This window comes from Mus caroli, chromosome 16, assembly GCF_900094665.2.
Source record: "Mus caroli chromosome 16, CAROLI_EIJ_v1.1, whole genome shotgun sequence".
Taxonomy (NCBI): Eukaryota; Metazoa; Chordata; class Mammalia; order Rodentia; family Muridae; genus Mus; species Mus caroli.
Genome location: NC_034585.1, coordinates 51,158,665 through 51,159,448, shown reverse-complemented (window position 1 = coordinate 51,159,448; position 784 = coordinate 51,158,665). Strand labels below are relative to the sequence as shown.

General features: G+C 41.5%; 1 non-coding gene across 1 annotated transcript; it reads right to left on the bottom strand.

Moving 5' to 3' along the window:
* Window positions 1-200: 200 nt before the first annotated feature.
* LOC115029645 lies at window positions 201-329 on the bottom strand. Its single transcript, XR_003835210.1, has one exon. It is a non-coding gene; the product is annotated as a small nucleolar RNA SNORA17 (small nucleolar RNA).
* Window positions 330-784: the final 455 nt, after the last annotated feature.

Below are 784 nucleotides of genomic sequence, written 5' to 3'. Positions count from 1 at the left end.
CCTTCTTCAATGTGCCCATATCCTTCTCTTTCTTTCTTTTTTTTTTTCTCTTCTATTTCTCTACTACTTATACCACTTATATCTCATACTGGCTCACAGAGTCTCTTAATGTCGGAGACACACCAGTCATGGGTCATCTCAGGCTAGCTCCCTGTCTGGTACCAGACTAGTGGTTGCATCAGGCTTGCTGGTTTTTAGAGAAAGTTAGGTTACTAATCATTCAAGTGTTCACAGGTCAGAACACAGAGCATAAACATAACATCTCTCTTCTCTGCCACCTATTGGCTTGTGTGAACAGCAGCCAGCCCTGCAATGCTGTTGGTGGCAGGGAGGAACACTAATTTTTAATGGAAAGATTTGCACTAGCATGTGACAGTCATGGAAATAATTTATGATTGCATGTGCTTTTGGCTTATACTACCATGATTGCTACTGCTGGTATAGCCTTGCCCATCAAACACCTGTATTCTCAGAATAATTAATATTAGTTTCTTTTTTATTTTTTCTGTTTCTTTTCTTTTTTAATTAGATATTTTCCTTATTTACATTTCAAATGTTATCTCCCCTTTCCTAGTTTCCCCTCTGAAAACCCCTATCCATTCACACACACACACACCCTCACAACAATCCATCTACTCCCACTTCCTGGGCCATGGAATTTCCCTATACAGGGGCATAGAGCCTTCGCAGGACCCAGGGCCCCTCCTTCTATTGATGAATAACTAGGCCATCCTCTACTACATATGCAGCTAGAGCCACGAGTCCCACCATGTGTTTTCTTTGG